The 18,094-nt window shown below is 37.2% G+C and overlaps 1 long non-coding RNA gene across 1 annotated transcript in view; it reads left to right on the forward strand.

Moving 5' to 3' along the window:
- The window catches only part of LOC109493348, a 55,633-nt gene extending 38,105 nt beyond the window's left edge, over positions 1 to 17,528 (forward strand). Inside the window, exon 5 of the long non-coding RNA XR_002737289.2 lies at positions 17,369 to 17,528. This is a non-coding gene — a long non-coding RNA (uncharacterized LOC109493348). The remainder of the gene's footprint in view (positions 1 to 17,368) is intronic.
- The last annotated feature ends 566 nt before the right edge of the window (positions 17,529 to 18,094 follow it).

An 18,094-nucleotide genomic window follows, 5' to 3' on the forward strand; every position in this document is an offset into this window, starting at 1 on the left:
AAGTCCATAGTCAATGGTATATAGTAACTATGCATTTGAAAGACCCAATTGAAATGAAATATGTTAGAAAGCATGAGCACATCAGGCATTTGTACCAAGATCAAAATGTTCTAAGTCTTATTAACTAGTTAGCTTTTAAAATATCTATAAGCTACAAATCAACATGATTTACTTGGCTTCCAGTCTCCCTATATCAGCCAGTTAAAGCCACTGTGCCTATGAAGAATTTCCAACAGAAGAAAAGCAAGAGCAAATTAATAATTTTTTTTTAATTTTTTTTCAACGTTTATTTATTTTTGGGACAGAGAGAGACAGAGCATGAACGGGGGAGGGGCAGAGAGAGAGGGAGACACAGAATCGGAAACAGGCTCCAGGCTCTGAGCCATCATCAGCCCAGAGCCCGACGCGGGGCTCGAACTCCCAGACCGCGAGATCGTGACCTGGCTGAAGTCGGACGCTTAACCGACTGCGCCACCCAGGTGCCCCATTAATAATTTTTTAAAAGCAGGTTTAACTGTTGTCTCTGAACTATCTCCTATCCATTCCTGCCTTTCAATTTTCACCAATTCTGTTGAAGTTCAGATCCTCATACCTCTGCCCTGAGCTGTTGAATTGGGTTCCTTCTCATTTCCTTGTCTTCTTTTTTTCTCTTTTCAATCTAACTCATGTACTGCTGCCAGATAATCTTCCTAAATTACAGCTTAGATCATATCAATTCCCTGCTCCAAAAACTTAACAATTTCCCATAGCCTTCCAAAAGCTTTAATGGAAAATTCAAGGTCATCCAAAGGTCTGTCCTCAATTTCCCTCCCCAGCTTGATTTGTCAGCACATCTTTCTTGCACTGCACACTCCGTCAAATCAGCCTATGTCTTCCTACCTGAACAAAAGAACAGCTTTTCTTCTTGTCTACTTTTACTCACACAATCCCTTTACTTGATACCTGCCACACTAATCTCTACCTGCTAAAATTCCCCCATATTCTTTCAGACCTAACATAAAACCTTCATGAAAATTGTTTATCTCTAAGGTCTGTACCTTTGCACTCCTCAGGGTTCCCATAGCATTTTGTTTTAACCCCTTAGGGCAAACTTCGCACTCTCATACATGATAGCTGAGGATCTCTCTTCCTGCAGCTTGACAATAAGCAATTTGAGGGTCCAAATCTTATTCATTTTTTATCCTCCAGAGCAGCAGAATAAACTTTACTTTTACTTTTGTCAATATTATATATGCATATAGTTGAAGGAGCCAAAAAATAGTTTCATAAGGCTCATTAGGAAAAATAATTAACTCCATTACTTCCCCTCTTATCTAACAATTTTGCTATTTACCCTCTATCTATATAAATAATACACCTACACTACTTTTTTTTAATGATTTTTCAGGTTGAGTCATTATGAATGGAACTCCATTATGGAAGACAAAGATTTAGTTCTATTTCACCCCGCCCCCAGGAAACTATTTCTTTTCATATGACTCCTTAGTTTCTTTAGGATTAATCGTTGTATAGCTTCTTTTGTTTGTTTTGTTTCCTATATGTTTTCACTGATTCAATGCCAAAGTCACCACTAATTATCTAAATCTTTTAAACACACTCACATGCACCAAATATTCAATCAATTTAATCATTAATTTTTTTTTAATGTTTATTCATTTTTGAGAGAGAGAGAGAGAGTAGGGGAGAGGAAGAGAGAGAGGGAGACATAGGATGTGAAGCAGGCTCCAGGCTCTGAGCTTTCAGCACAGAGCCTGACACAGGGCTCAAACCCACAAACTGCGAGATCATGACCTGAGCCTAAGTCGGATGTTTAACCAACTGAGCCACCCAGGTACCCCTCAGTTTAATGTTAAGAAGCCTTCTTGAAAGAAAAAAAAAAGCCTTTCTTGAGCTTTCTGGCTTGTTCTAAATTGGACCAATTTCTATCTATGCTTGGTAGATAAGCATTACCTTGGGATACTCATGTAAATCTTTGAGACTTTACATGAGTGACAATATCTTTATTTGATTTTCCCATTTGATAGTTTAGCTGGATCTAGAATTATCACTTGGAAATAATTTTCCTTCAAAAATATGAAGGCATTTCTCCATTGTCTTCTAGATTTCAGTATTGCTATTGAGAAGTTTAAATCTATTCTGGTTCTTGATTCTTTGCATAAACCTGTTTCTTTTTCTCTCCAATAGCTTTTAGAATCCTCTCTTTATGCTTAATTTTCAATGATATGCTTTGGGCTGAGAGAATATTTATTCACAGTGTTGGCCCTTTTCAATTAAAAAAATGCATGTCCTTCATTTCTAGAAAATTTTCTTGAATTATTTCTTTGATGATTTCCTTCCTATTTTCTTTGTTCTCTTTCTGGAACTCCTATTAGATGTTTGTTGGATTTCTACTTTTCTTAACTTTTATTTTGCACTTTTCATCTCTTTTTGTTCTACTTTCTGGAAGAGTTTCTAAACTTTATTTTCCAGTTTTTCTATTTAGATTTTACTTATACCATCACATTTTCAATTTCTAAGAGCTCTCTTTACATCATCCCCTTCTTTTCTATATTCAGTATCTTCTCTTAAGAGAATATCTTTATTTTATTTATTTATTTATTTATATATTTATTTATTTATTTATTTTTATTTTTTTCAATATATGAAATTTATTGTCAAATTGGTTTCCATACAACACCCAGTGCTCATCCCCAAAGGTGCCCTCCTCAATACCTATCACCCACCCTCCCCTCCCTCCCACCCCCATCAACCCTCAGTTTGTTCTCAGTTTTTAAGAGTCTCTTATGCTTTGGCTCTCTCCCACTCTAACCTCTTTTTTTTTTTTTCCTTCCCCTCCCCCATGGGTTTCTGTTAAGTTTCTCAGGATCCACATAAGAGTGAAAACATATGGTATCTGTCTTTCTCTGTATGGCTTATTTCACTTAGCATCACACTCTCCAGTTCCATCCACGTTGCTACAAAGGACCATATTTCATTCTTTCTCATTACCACGTAGTACTCCATTGTGTATATAAACCACAATTTCTTTATCCATTCATCAGTTGATGGACATTTAGGCTCTTTCCATAATTTGGCTATTGTTGAGAGTGCTGCTATAAACATTGGGGTACAAGTGCCCCTATGCATTAGCACTCCTGTATCCCTTGGGTAAATTCCTAGCAGTGCTACTGCTGGGTCATAAGGTAGGTCTATTTTTAATTTTTTGAGGAACCTCCACACTGATTTCCAGAGTGGCTGCACCAATTTGCATTCCCACCAACAGTGCAAGAGGGTTCCCGTTTCTCCACATCCTTGCCAGCATCTGTAGTTTCCTGATTTGTTCATTTTGGCCACTCTGACTGTTTGAGGTGATATCTGAGTGTGGTTTTGATTTGTATTTCCCTGATGAGGAGCGACGTTGAGCATCTTTTCATGTGCCTGTTGGCCATCCGGATGTCTTCTTTAGAGAAGTGTCTATTCATGTTTTCTGCCCATTTCTTCACTGGGTTATTTGTTTTTCGGGTGTGGAGTTTGGTAAGCTCTTTATAGATTTTGGATACTAGCCCTTTGTCCGATATGTCATTTGCAAATATCTTTTCCCATTCCGTTGGTTGCCTTTTAGTTTTGTTGGTTGTTTCCTTTGCTGTGCAGAAGCTTTTTATCTTCATAAGGTCCCAGTAGTTCATTTTTGCTTTTAATTCCCTTGCCTTTGGGGATATGTCAAGTAAGAGATTGCTACGGCTGAGGTCAGAGAGGTCTTTTCCTGCTTTCTCCTCTAGGGTTTTGATGGTTTCCTGTCTCACATTCAGGTCCTTTATCCATTTTGAGTGTATTTTTGTGAATGGTGTGAGAAAGTGGTCTAGTTTCAATCTTCTGCATGTTGCTGTCCAGTTCTCCCAGCACTATTTGTTAAAGAGACTGTCTTTTTTCCATTGGATGTTCTTTCCTGCTTTGTCAAAGATTAGTTGGCCATACGTTTGTGGGTCTAGTTCTGGGGTTTCTATTCTATTCCATTGGTATATGTGTCTGTTTTTGTGCCAATACCATGCTGTCTTGATGATGACAGCTTTGTAGTAGAGGCTAAAGTCTGGGATTATGATGCCTCCTGCTTTGGTCTTCTTCTTCAAAATTCCTTTGGCTATTCGGGGCCTTTTGTGGTTCCATATGAGTTTTAGGATTGCTTGTTCTAGCTTCGAGAAGAATGCTTGTGCGATTTTGATTGGAATTGCATTGAATGTGTAGATAGCTTTGGGTAGTATTGACATTTTGACAATATTTATTCTTCCAATCCATGATCATGGAATGTTTTTCCATTTCTTTATATCTTCTTCAATTACCTTCATAAGCTTTCTATAGTTTTCACCGTACAGATCTTTTACATCTTTGGTTAGATTTATCCCTAGGTATTTTATGCTTCTTGGTGCAATTATGAATGGGATCAGTTTCTTTATTTATTTAAGAGAATATCTTTAGAAATATTAATTCTTTGACATTTTCATCTCCATGCATAGCTTTGTTTTCTCCAAGTTTCTTTTTTAGTTCATTTGTTTTGTTTTTATATTTCATGTCAGTGACTTTTCTCCAATATCTGCTGGTCCTTAGTTATGAGTTCAAATTTAAGAGAAGGGTGGGGCACCTGGGTGGCTCAGTCGGTTAAGCGTCCGACTTCGGCTCAGGTCATGATCTCGCGATCCGTGAGTTCGAGCCCTGCATCGGGCTCTGTGCTGACTGGTCAGAGCCTGGAGCCCGTTTCAGATTCTGTGTCTCCCTCTCTCTCTGACCCTCCCCCGTTCATGCTCTGTCTCTCTCTGTCTCAAAAATAAATAAACGTTAAAAAAAAATTTAAGAAGGGCACGGGCACTAAGAAGTCAACAGGAGTCCATGAGCACACAGGTATGGTTGCAATATAGGATGATCTAGCTAGGTCAATTATTTGAGGAACTTCTCCATCAATACTTTTAGATACTTCCCCTTGGAATGGTTAGCTTTCCTTAGAGAAGCTCTCCCAGTCACCTCCCTAATGTCTGGATGCTACTGTTCTGTGACCTCAATGGGAAAAGACGGCTTATAGGATTCAGCATACAATTTACAAGTGTTCACTTAATGCCTTTGTCTTCAAAATAATACCCCCACCTACAGTTATGCCCGGTGTATCCAAGGCCTGGAACTCTCTATTCACCCTCTTCAAAGAATATACCTCCTTTATTTTGCCTTGTGGGGGAAGACAATCATCCTACTATAAGGAATCGAGGAGATTTAGGAATTCAACTGCTTCACAGATTTTCAACTTAGCTTCCTATTTTGAGCCCCAATTTCCAACATTACTTGATGCCACAAATTCCCAAGTCTTGGAAATTTCCTCTAAGTTGAGTTGCCTTCCCCACTGCCAGCTTAGGAATTAGTTTTCTTAGATCTTCTAGAGAAGTTGCTATATAGCCATCTCTTTCCAGCTTCCAAAGTTTTGTTCCTATTGTCTCCTTTCTGTTCCTATGGATTTCTGTCTTTATTTTTTATTGTTATTATTTATTTATTTTAATTTAATTTTTATTTTTTTAGAGAGAGATTGAGAGAGAGAGGGAAAATCTTAAGCAGACTCCATGAGGAGCTTGACCCAGGGCTTGATGCCATGGCCATGGGATCATGATGTACGTTGAAATCAAAGAGTGGGATGCTCAACCTACTGAGCCACCTAGGCGCCCTTGGATTTCTATCTAAAAAAAAAAATCCCTTTAGTGTTCTCTTAATAGGGTTTCAATAGGATGCAAAATAAATGAATGAATTGAACATGTCATTTTTGTCTATAAATTGACTTTATTTGAAATATTCTATTCTCTCTAAAACTATATTATTTTGTTTTTTTTTTTTTGTACAAAACTAAACGTTGAATTTGGGATTATTTGCCACCAGTGACCATACTTTATATTATAGTATTAACTATTTATCTAAGTATGCTTTTTAGTTTGGATTTAGTAATAAATTTGGGGAGCAAACTGCAACATAGAGGGGGGACACATATCTGGCCCTGGTCCTAACCATATCTTTCTAGACTTCCTTAACCTCCAAATTCTAGGATGCTTCTGAGGAAAAAGTGATCTGTTCAGGTGTGGCTCTAGCTGTTGCAAATAAGAAGTTAGTTGTCTGGACTTCATTGCTCTAGTTAAAATCTCATGGATCACTGGTTATAGCTGCAGAGTGGGATTAGGGAATGAGAAGATATTTACCTGGCATTTCCCATCCTTATGTGCTTTTGAGGGAAAGTGGGGTTTATGAGTCTATATTGCATTTGTAAAAAGAAATTACACTTCTCCAGATCATTTATTCATTTACAAATATTTTTTCAGAGCCATCTACATTCCAGGAACTGGGGAACAAAAGAGATGAAATCTCTATTACCCTATGTTTAATTGTCTGAAGAACCGCCAGACTGTTTTTTCAAAGTGGCTGCACCATTTTACATTCCCAGCAGTATGTAAGGGTTTTAACTTATCCACATTCTCACCAACATTTATTATTTGTCTTTTTTACTACATCCATGTTAGTGGATGTGAAGTAGTATCTTATTTGATTTGCATTTTACTGATGGCTAATGATGTTGAACATCTTTTCATGTGCTTTATTGGCTATTTGTATATCTTCTTTGGAGAAATTCTTATTCATATCATTTGCTCATTTTTCAGTGGGGTACTTATCTTTTTATTATTGAGTTTTAAGAATTCTTTATATATTCTAGATACAAGTCCCTTATCAGATATATGATTAATACGTATTTTCTCCCATTCTGTGAATTGTCTTTTCACTTCCTCAATTTTGTCTTTTGAATCATGAAAGGTTTTAAATTTGATGAATTCCGATGTATTTATTTTTTCTTTTGTTGCTTGTGCTTTAGTGTAATCCACACCCATTTTAAAGGCAGGAAAACTGAGGTTCAATTTGCCTAATGTCATAAAATGAGTAAGTAGAAGAGCTGGGATTCAAACCCAAAGGCTGGTTCCAAAATTCCATGCACCTGACTGCTTCACTATGTTGCCTCCTGGAGATCTGTTTTTTTCTCAATCTGTTTTGTAATTTTAGAGGTAATCATTTTAACTGTAATTCCAAAATTCCATTTGTATCTTGTAGATACCTACTGGATGGAAGGCAACATGGATGAAATAACAAGGCATTCTTGCTTTATGTTTATCTTTTCAAATTGTTTTTACCATAAGAGCAACTTAACTCTCATAGTTTGTGATAAAAGAGTAAAATTAAATGCCACCACTGCAAAATATTTCAGCTTGCTATAATTTATAAATTGTTTATCAAATAGATAAACATGATCCAGCTCTACTTATTTGTCCAGCCTTATCTCTCCCTACTCTCTAACCACATTAATTGCCTTCTCTATTCCTAGAATATCCTGTTCCTATCATCTTACTTCTAACTCCTATCTACTTCAATTTTTTTTTAATGTTTATTCATTTTTGAGAGACAGAGAGAGAGAGAGAGAGAGAGACAGAGTGCAGGTGGGGGTTGGAACAGAGAGGGACACAGAATCCAAAGCAGGGTCCAGGCTCCAAGCTGTCAGCACAGAGCCTGATGCAGGGCTCAAGCACACAAACCATGAGATCATGACCTGAGCCAAAGTTGAATGCTTAACTGCCTGAGCCACCTAGGCGCCCCTAACTCCTACCTACTTCGGAGCTCAGCCTAAATTATCAATTTCTTAAGAAATTTGCTTCACTGCTTCTCCAATTTGATTAGACTTCCCTGATACATGCTTTCATAGCTCTCTATATTTTTCTTTGATGACACATACTATAATTGTAATCAAGTTTTTTTCTTTTTTAATTTTTTTTATGTATATATCTTAGTCAGATCTTTATTTTAAAATTAAATTGAGCAATAAAAGGACATTTGGAGATAATATTGAAATTTGTAGATGGACTGCATGTTGGATGGCGATATTGAGTTAATGTTGATTTTCATAGCTGTGGCAATGGATATTGTGTCCATATAGAAAACAAAAAGTATTCTTGCACTCGGGTTATGCATTCTAAAATATTTAGTGGAGAAATGTCAAGACATTTTCATGGTACTTTCAAAGGTTTGGGAAAAGGCATGTATGATCCAACATATGCACACAGTCACATGTATGTACATATACATACACACAGAGAGACAGAGAGAAATTGACCTATTATGGCAAGGTTTTAAGAGTAGTAAACCTGTGTGAGGGGTGTACAGTCATCCATTGTATTCTTTTCCAAAATCCTTTGGGTTTGATATTTCCAATACTAACTTACTGCCCATATTACTACTCTGGACATCTAATTCTGCACATTTGTTTTTTTTTTTTTATATGAGATTTATTGACAAATTGGTTTCCATACAACACCCAGTGCTCATCCCAAAAGGTGCCCTCCTCAAAACCCATCACCCACCCTCTCCTCCCTCCCACCCCCCATCAACCCTCAGTTTGTTCTCAGTTTTTAACAGTCTCTTATGCTTTGGCTCTCTCCCACTCTAACCTGTTTTTTTTTTTTTCCTTCCCCTCCCCCATGGGTTCCTGTTAAGTTTCTCAGGATCCACATAAGAGTGAAACCATATGGTATCTGTCTTTCTCTGTATGGCTTATTTCACTTAGCATCACACTCTCCAGTTCCATCCACGTTGCTACAAAAGGCCGTATTTCATTTTTTCTCATTGCCACGTAATATTCCATTGTGTATATAAACCACAATTTCTTTATCCATTCATCAGTTGATGGACATTTAGGCTCTTTCCATAATTTGGCTATTGTTGAGAGTGCTGCTATGAACATTGGGGTACAAGTGGCCCTATGCATCAGTACTCCTGTATCCCTTGGATAAATTCCTAGCAGTGCTATTGCTGGGTCATAGGGTATCTTTTTTAATTTTTTAAATGTTTATTTATTTTTGAGAAAGAAAGAGCATGAGTAGGGGAGGAACAGAGAGAGAGGGACACACAGAATCCAAAGCAGGCTCCAGGTTCTGAGCTGTCAGTACAAAGCTGTATGCGGGGCTCGAACTCACAAACTATGAGGTCATGACCTGAGCCAAAGTCGGACTTTTAACCAACTGAGCCCCCCAGGCACCCCTGTAATCATGTTTTTCTTTTCACGTCTGTCTCCACCAACACATTTAAACTTGACAGGCACTTTAATGACTTATGCACCATTTTAACCCCAGCACCCAACAAAGGGCCTACCACATAGTCGTCACTTTGTTTTATTTTTTAATAAACTATTTGCATGTAAAACTGATAACTTTAGAGCTAATAAGTTAAATTATTAGCCTGACTCTGCCAACTGGGAAATGGAAAATTGAGCAAATTTATTTATAGACCACTAAAATAATAGTATATTATTGAGTTTTAATTTTTTAAAAGGGTAATTTTTAGAAAAGGTAATAGCTCAGTGATTGAAAGTGTGCTTGTTTATATATATTCTGCCTTATGGTAATCAAGAATTGGGACATCTCAAAGAATTAACAAAATGATGTTGCCTAAAACTAGAATGGACAGCCTACCTTCTTTGCCTCCAGTCCTGTCCCTCCTATAGTGTTCACCTCCATCCCATTGTCTTCATGAAGTCTTCTTTTTTCTCTGAAACTTCCAGTAACACTTCCCCTTTCACTGAATTTTTGCTGCAGTTAAAGTCCAAGGCCTCCAGGTCAACACTAGATCATATATATCGCCTTGTATTGTTCACAGTTATTTTCTTTCTTTTTTTTTTTTGTTCACAGTTATTTTCAATGTTAGTCTTATCTCACCTTATTAGGTTATAAATCCCTCAAGGGGAGGAACCATATCTTTACGCTTCTATAACCCCACAGTGCCTACAGCAGTGCTGAGAACATGATACCTATACAATCAACACACATTGATTGGTTTGTGGGCAAAAGAATGAGTTAATCTGACAATATTGGTCCATATCAATCAAAGGCATATATATATATATATATATATATATATATATATATATATATATATGTATATATACACAAATATGTATATGCTATATATATACTTTTGAATATATATACATATATATGTGTATATATATATACATATATATGTATGTGTGTGTATATATATATACATATATGTATATATATACATATATATATGTATATGTATATATATATATATATGTATATATATATATATTGTAATTCCTAGGAACAATGGAAGATCCCACTTTATGGGTACTGGGTTTGTTTAAACCTTTTCAGTATAGGCCTGTTCTCTAACTAAAGTCAGCCTGGATCATCAATGACAGGGAAGGATAGAAGTTTCCTTTCTTCCTTTTCAATATTTCTCAGGTCTTGCCATAAAACAGGCTAAGACATAATTAGAACTATCCATACTCTGGAATCAGCTTTTCTTTTTCTTTTTTTCCTAATGTTCATTTATTTATTTTGAGAGAGAGAGAGAGAGAGGGAGAGGGAGACAGAGAATCTCAAGCAGGCTGTTCACTGTCAGCCCTGAGCCCAATGCGGGGCTCAAACTCATGAACACTGAGATCACGACATGAACCAAAAGCAAGAGTCAGATACTTAACCAACTGAGCCACCCAGGCACCCCAGGAGTCAGCTTTTCTTTGAGAAAGATCATTTAACTTGAGTGTTAGAAAGCAGCTGCTTTGTATTTGGGGTCATGTACCTAATTAATCTGAGTCCAAACTAGTAGAATAAAACCAGGCTTCCATTTTATTATTGAGTAAACCAGTCTGATCTCCAAACAGATTCGGAGCATGACAGGTACTTGTTCTGCTGATTTGATGAGCTTCTCACTGATCCACTGGAACACTGACAGGTTCAGGCAGAGTCCTTTGAGCAAGGGTAGCCTAGCTTACTGTGGACTCCTGGACAAGACTGCCATGTGCTAGCCATGAAAGCTGAGAGAGGGAAAATTCTGCACTGAAGATAGAAAGAAGATGGAAAGTGGAGCTGCTCCTTTCCTAATCTTTTAGGCTGACCATTTCCCTCTGGTCATTCAACTGGTCACTTGTGAGGCATTCAAAAATATTTCTTGAGAATCTGTGATGTGTCTAAAGTGACTGGAAAGACAAGTAAGAATTAGTTTTAGCAATCTTGGAGCTTGCAATCTGTTTAGGGAGATAAGATATACACAAGGGACAGGTAAGTAACGATAGAAGACAGAATTTGATTACATATTGATTGGGAAGGGCAAAATCACTGTGAATGGGAGCTGTCAGGGAAGACTTTGTAGGGTAGTGGAGACCCTAAATAACCTTGAAAGAGCTATTTACAGTGATATTTTCATAGCCAGGTGATTAACAGGTAACTTACCCTCCCAAATAATTTAATTTACATCAGATGCCTAGTTACTTGATTTACATAAACCAATTTAAGAGTCAGGGAAGACTGAAGTGTGTAGTATTTTTCACTAAGAATCTAGCTGCAGAAACCAAGGCAAGGCTAGGTTGTTTTGGTCTATGATCACTGATATTTCAAAATAAAGTCTCAATAGGAAGAAATCGTTGAAGCTATTTCGAAAATAAAAATACCATGTAGTTTATCTACCTCTCGAAATAAATAAAGGACTATTTCTGTAAGCAAATCACTTTATCTCTGGGCTCTCACTTTCTATAAAAATGAGGACATTAGTCTAGAGCAAGTTTCCCCAAAGAGGTTCTGCAAAATGTTAATAAACATAATGCAAACAAACAAACAAACAAACAAGTCTCTCTGATCATGTAAGTTTCAGAAACATTGGGTTAAACAAAGTTATACTGGCTTCTTATAGAATTTCTTGCAGCTTTTAATATGATGATTGAATTATGAGTTTTCAAGATGAGGATAGAGCATAAGCCATTTCCCAAACTTATCTGACTATTGAATAACTTTTTCATGAAACATCATGTAAGACTATGTTCTGAAAACTACATTCAGGAAATAAGAATGCTTTTTCTGGATTAAAAAATGCTATCATTTCATATTTGTAAATTGAATGTATATTTGTAGATCTATATAAAACCTAATTATTTTGCTAGTGTAATTTCACTTTGAATTGTTAAGAACCATATGATTTTTATACATTGCAAACGTAAAGAACATGTTCATTTTTTTTCCTCAAGTAGCCCAAGCTAAAATGCAGTTATGGGTAAATCCATATTACACTAAAACACCAAAATGGTGCCACGTACATGACTGAAGATCAATAACTGTTTTGGGTATTAATTATATAGCCTCTTGATTCTCTAGTGTTCTCTCTAAGGATACTGCCTTAGAGATTAGTTTTTGTGCTTAAATTTTTCCATTAAATGGGCTCTGTTTGATACATGGTGGAAAATTACCTGATTAAAACAATAGTTACGTCTAAGAAAAGTTACCTTTTTATTAAATAAGACCTAGAGCTTTATTTATGATTTTGCCATCTGATAACTGCTGGGGAGGTTTTTTTTTAAGAGATTGGGGGGAAAATGTTGCCAAGTTACCCTTGTTTGTTTCAAGAATCTGCAAACACTCACTTTTACATTAGAAAAAACTTACCCTGCATTGAGATGTCATAGGCTTTGTAAAACTCCTGCTGATTGACCCTACCCTTGACCTTAGCTCTAAAGCCTAGCTCCCTTCTGACATGCTGGTGTAGAGAATTTATTTATTTTAACAGTAGGGATCCAGAATTCCAGAAATATTCTTACAAAAAGCCCCAAGATGTATTTACCAAATCTTCAGCTCCACAAGACTGAGAGGCCTCCACTAACACAAAGTGATTAATAGTGGATGGTGGCTATCATGGGATCCATGAATATGAGTCAGCTTTAAGAAGTAGGACCTAGAAGTGTGTGAAAGAGCTCCACTAAAAATGGCCTTTTTGATCATTAAGGAAAAATGAAAATAGGCATACTTTAATAGCAGAGGCCTTTTGGTAAAAGGAGTCAGTGCTGCAGTTCCATAAGTAATTTAGGTAATAGTTAACAAGGCGGAAGGGGGGTGGGGAGTTGCACGGCCAAGTCTCTATTTGATCTGCCTTCCTCTATCACATTCTCTCCCATAAATCCTGCTAATTTTACTATAGAATCATAAAGTGCAGCTTACTACGCATTTTGACTTTTCAAAAAAACTTTTTTTTCATTTGATTGGATAACATGCTCATTAAACATTTGTAAGATGTTAAGAAGTACAAAAAGGAAAAAGGGAAAATTACCCAGATGATACTATTCAAACACAGCTGCTATTAATAATTTAGTAAATTTCTCTTAGCTTTTTTTTAGGGGGGGCAGTCTCTTTTTTATGATTTTGTAATGATTTTCATAAATAATTTCCTAAGTTTTAAAATACATTGTTATAAAGATTTTCCCTAGTATTCAATAAATTATCCTCAGATTGTATTATAAAAGTTTTAAAGCATGGGAAGAGTTGAAAACATTTTACTGTGAACACCATATTCTCATAGCTTAGATGCTGTTTATCTCTCTCCATTTATCAGTCCATCTTAGTCTTTATGCATTTCAAAGTAACCTTATAGATATTAATTTCATGGGTAGTCCTTGGAGTGAAATATAATTTAAAAATTATTTTCCTATTATTGACTGATGGCTTACTTTTCATTTTCCACTATTTTACACAAGGCTTCATAAGAAGAATATACTTCTAAGATTTAATAATAGTTTCTGCCATAATGAAGAGGCAATACCAAAAAAAGTAGATAGAGACCATACTGTCTCTATCTGGCTTTGAAATCTGGGGAAATAATACCAAAATGTAGTGTGAACAGCCACATCCTTAGAATCAGGTAGATCAGATAATTTGCAGGTAATGGACCCCGGGAAAAGTACTGAACTTTTCTGAGGTTCTGTTTCCTCACCTGTCAAATGAAGAGAGTATTACTATCTTATAGGGTAATTGTGAGGATTAAGTAACATGTATGCAAACTATCTGTATTTTGTAAATAAAAGATTTCCCAAAAGCTTCATGAAAAATTCAGGGTGAGTTCACAGTAGGGGAGAGACATGATCTTCCCTGTACTTTAGGTGGCTTAATCTTGCAGAATTATGTGTGATGGATAATAGTGGGGAGGAAAAGTTATAAAGAGGTAGGTTTAACTCAATTTAACAAACATTTAGTGAGTAGGTATGAAATGCAAAGCTAGATGCTAGATGCTTTGGGAGTTTAGAGCAGAGTGAGATCTTGACAGTTACCACAAAGACTTGTCACGGGTAAAACAATGATGTAAAGTAGTTATGCAACAGAGCAGAATCCATCTGTCCATCATCCATCCAGTGAATATTAACTTTCCTCCTGCCCTATGCCAGTCATGGTTCTAGGTGCTGAAGATAAAGCATGGGGGAAAAAAACAGACAAAAATCCTTACCCTCATGTAGCACCCTTTCTAGGGGATAAGATAGATAATATACAAATAAATGAAAAATAAAATATAAATAGTAATTAAGTACCTTGAAAAAAATGTCAAGGAATAAAGCACTGTAAAGCAGTAACAAGAATGCTATTTTATATAGCCTTTCAGAGAAAGTGTTGTTTAAGCAGAGAACTGAAAAAGATTAAGAGGTGAACAGATTTCAGGGTAGGATTAACTGAACTGGCCAAGACCCTGAGGCAGGAGTGGGCTTAAAGGAATCCTAGGGAGGGTGATGAATGCGCTTGGAGCTGAGGGAGGACATGGTAGGAAATCAGGTTGGAGAGATAGCAGGGCTCTGGTGGGACTATTTAGGCTTTGGTAAGGAGATTGGCTTTTATTCTAAGTAACACAGAGAACCAATTGGGGGTTTTGATAGGTGAGTAATATGATCCATCTCAAATTTTAAGAGGTGATCCCTTTGACTGCTTTTTTGGAGGACTGGCATACCTCATTTTATTGCACTTCACTTTATTGAGATTTGCAGATACTGCATTCTTAACAGATTGAAGGTTTGTGGCAACCTTGCATGGAGTAAGTCTATCAGCACAATTTTTCCAACAGCATTTGCTTACTTTGTGCCTCTGTGTCACATTTTGGTAATTCTCATAATATGTCAAACTTTTTCATTATTATATTTGTTATGGTGATCTGTGATCAGTGATCTGTGATGTTACTATGGTAATTGTTTTGCAGTGTCACAAAACACCCATAGAAGACAGGGATCTTAATTGATAAATGTTTGTGCTCTGACTCTTCCACCCACTGGCCATTCCCCCATCTCTCTCCCTCTCCTTGGGCCTCCCTATTCCCTGAGATACAACAATATTGAAAGTAGACCAATTAATAACTATCCTACAATGGCTTCTAAGTGTTCAAGTGAAATGAAAAGCTACACGTCTCTTACCTTAAATCAAGAGCTAGAAATGATTAAGCTTAGTGAGGAAGGCATGTTGGCAAGAGGCTAGGTGTCTTATGCCAAATAGTAAGCCATGTTATGAATGCAAAGAAAGGTTCTTGAAGGACATTAAAAGTGCTAACCCAGTGAATGCATCAATGATAAGAAAGTGAAACAGCGTTATTGCTGATATGGAGAAAGTTTGAGTGGTCTGGATAGAAGACCAAACCAGCCATAACATTCCCTTAAGCCACAGCCCAATCCAGAGCAAGACGGATAACTCTCATCAATTCTGAGAAGGCTGAGAGAGGTGAGGAAGCCCCAGAAGAAAAGTTGGAAGAGAGCAGGGTTGGATCATACGGTTTAAGGAAACAAGCCATTTCCATAACATCAAGGTGCAAGGTGAAGCAACAAATTCTGATGTAGAAACCATAGCAAGTTATCTGGAAGATCTAACTAAGATCATTACTGAAGGTGGCTACACTAAACAACAGGTTTTCAGTGCAGATGAAATAGCCTTCTATCAGAAGAAAATGCCATCTTGGCCTTTCACAGTTAGTGAGAAGTCAATGCCTGGCTTCAAAGCTTCAAAGGACAAATTGACTCTCTTGTTAGGGGCTACTGTAGTTGGTGACTTTAAGTTGAAGCCAATGCCCTTCTGAAAGTCCCAAGTCCCTTAAGAATTCTGTGAAATCTACTCTTCCCGTGTTCTATAAATGGAACAACAAAGCCTGGATGATAGCATGTCTGTTTACAACATGGTTTACTGTATATTTTAAGGCCACTGTTGAGACAGTCACTGAGAAGAAAAGATTCCTTTCAAAATATTGCTGCTCACTGACAATGCACCTGGTCACCCAAGAGCTCTTATGGAAATGTACAATAAGATGAATGTGGTTTTCATGCCTGCTAACACAACATCCATTCTGTAGCCTGGGGATCAAGCAGTAATTTTGACTTTCAAGTCTTATTATTTACGAAAATACATTTTGTAAGGCCATAGCTGCCATAGACAGTGATTTCTTTGATGGATCTGGGAAAATTCAATGGAAAACCTTCTGGGAAGGGTTTACTGTTCTAGATGCCATAAGAACATTCATTATTCATAGGAAGACATCAAAATATCAAAATTACCAGGAGTTTGTAAGAAGTTGATTCCAACCTTCATAGATAACTTTAGGTGTGCAAGACTTCAGTGGAGTAAGACACTGCAGACGTGGTGCAAATAGGAGGAGAATGAGAGTTAGAAGTAGAGCCTGAAGATCTGACCAAATTGCTGAATCTCATGATAAAACTTTCAAAGATGATGAGTTGCTTCTTTTTTTTAATTTTTATTTATTTTATTGTTATTATTTTTTATTTTAGAGAGAGAAAGTGTAAGTGGGGGAGAGGAGCAGAGAGAGAGAGAGAGAGAGAGAGAATCAGCATGGAGCCTGATGTGGGGCTCGATCCCATGACAGTGGGATCATGACCTGAGTTGAAATCAAGAGTCAGATGCTCAACCAACTGAGCCACCCAGGCACCCCAGGAGTTGCTTCTAATGGATGAGCAAAGAGAGTTGTTTCTTGAGATAGAAACTACTCCTGGTTAAGATGTCATGAGGATTATTGAAATGACAACAAAGGATTTTAAATATTCCAGAGTAAACATTAAAAAGAACAAAACAAAAACCAAAAAAAAACCAAAAAAGGGGCACCTAGATGGCTCAGTCGGTTGAGCATCCGACTTTGGCTCAGGTCATGATCTCACAGTCCATGAATTTGAGCCCCGCATCAGGCTCAGTGCTAACAGCTTGGATCTGGAACCTGCTACAGATTCTGTGTTTCCCTCTCTCTCTCTCTCTCTCTCTCTCTCTCAATCTGTGTCCCTCCCCTGCTCACACTCTGTCTCCATCTCTCTCCCAAGAATGAATAAACATTAAAAATATTAAAAACTAAATATTCCAAAAACAGTTGTGAAGGCAGTGGCAGGGTTTGCGATAATTGACTCCAATTTTGAAAGACATTCTACTGTGGGCAGAATGCTATCAAACAGCATCACAGGCTACAGAGAAATTGGTCATGAAAAAAAGAGTCACTCAATCTAGTAAACTTCTTGTCTTATTTTAAGAAATTGCCACAGCCACCTTCACCTTCAACAACCACTGCCCTGATGAGTCAGCAGTCATCAACATGGAGGTGAGAGCTTCAACCAGGAAAAAGATTGACTCACTGAAAGCTCCAATGATGGTTCACATTTTTTAGCAATAAAACATTTTTAAATTAAGGTATGTACATTGTTTTTTTTAGACATAATACTGTTGCACACTTAATAGACTATAATATAGTGTAAAGATAACTTTTGTACATACTGGGAAATGAAAAAAATTATTTGACTCACTTTATTGCAGTATTTGCTTTATTGCTGTGGTCTGGAACAAAACCTGCAATATCTCTAAGGTATGCCTGTACAGACTGGGCAGGGGGCTTGGGTAGGGCAAGTGAGTGGAAACTAGGAGGCCATTGCAAATGTCCAGCAGTTTCAACACAAAGTGGTAAAAGTACAGGGAGTGAGAAGTGGTCATATTGGGGATATTATTAAGGCAGAGTCAAAAAGATTTCTTGATGGATTGAATGTGGGTTTGAATGAATGTAAGGATCAGGGACGCCTGGGTGGCTCAGTTGGTTAAGCGTCTGCCTTCAACTGAGGTCACGATCTCTCAGTTCATGAGTTCAAGCCCTGCATTGGGCTCCATGCTGTCAGCTCAGAGCCTGGAGCCTGCTTTGGATTCTGTGTCTCTCTCTCTCTCTGTCCATACCAGGATCTCTCTCTCTCTCTCTCTCTCTCAGAAATAAA

This window comes from Felis catus, chromosome D3 (assembly GCF_018350175.1).
Source record: "Felis catus isolate Fca126 chromosome D3, F.catus_Fca126_mat1.0, whole genome shotgun sequence".
Lineage (NCBI taxonomy): Eukaryota > Metazoa > Chordata > Mammalia > Carnivora > Felidae > Felis > Felis catus.